This window comes from Arachis ipaensis, chromosome B07 (genome assembly GCF_000816755.2).
Source record: "Arachis ipaensis cultivar K30076 chromosome B07, Araip1.1, whole genome shotgun sequence".
Taxonomy (NCBI): Eukaryota; Viridiplantae; Streptophyta; class Magnoliopsida; order Fabales; family Fabaceae; genus Arachis; species Arachis ipaensis.
In genome coordinates this window covers 64,671,027-64,672,164 of record NC_029791.2, presented here as the reverse complement: position 1 = coordinate 64,672,164, position 1,138 = coordinate 64,671,027, and positions in this window count along the sequence as shown.

The following is a 1,138-nucleotide window of genomic DNA, read 5'->3' as shown; positions in this document are numbered from 1 at the left end:
CCATCGACGCGTCCGCGTGGCAGGGGGAGTAAAGAAAAATAAAAATGAATAGAAAGTTACGCAGGAGGAGCGCTGGAGTCGTGCCAATGGCACAAATTACCCCACGCGACTGCGTCGCTGACGCGATCGCGTCGCATGGAAATCATGGCCTCCCACGTGACCGCGTGCCCCACGCGGCCGCGTGCTCTGAGTTTTCGACGTAAAAGGGTGCACAGTCGCATTCTGTGCGAGAGTGATACTAGATTGGTGCTGGAAGCACAATCCTTATCACGCGACTGCGTCGCCGACGCGGCCGCGTCACCCATTTTATGACGCGCATTCATGCGATCGCGTGACCCACGCGATCGCGTCACCCCAATTTGGCAATTGAATTAAATTGAACAGAGAGTTGTGCTGGAGCGAGGCTGCACTCGCGCCAGACGCATAATATGGGTCACGCGACCGCGTGACCGACGCGATCGTGTCCCCCTCCCTGACGCGCACCCACGCGAACGCGTGCCCCACGCGGCCGCGTCACATGCGCCGCACAGCTCAACCTAAAATTGCCACATATCTTATCTTCTTCTCCTCCAAATCCTAATTTTTCTTTTCCCTCCTTCTTTCTTCCTTCCCCCTTCCCCTTTCTATCTCACATTTCACTCTCTATCTCTCTCACCATCATTAACAAGGTTTTACCTTCTTCTTCTTCCTTCTTCTCTTTACTATCATTCTTATTATATTATGTATATATATTATTATTTTCTTTTTCTTTTCTTTTTTCTTTTCAAATTTTTATTTTTCTTCTTCTTCTTTTCTTTTCTTTACATGGTGTTAGAAACCTTTTGAGTCATCATCCCTCATTATATGCTTGTGGATTATTGCAAATTATTTGACAATTATTTTTCTCCCATTTAAGGGATTGCTTGCATGTTCATCTTCATATTTTCAATACCCTAATCACCATGCATGCTATGTGTTTGTGAAAAAGCCCATGTGGCATTATGCACTTCTCTATGTTACTATACTATTCAATGCTTGATTTTCACAACTTTCCCTTATTATTTTATTAATTGAATTCAATTGTCAATACAAACGTGATGGTTTGTTACAAAGTAATGCTTGGTCTATACTACTCATGCCCTTTGCCAGCATGCCAATA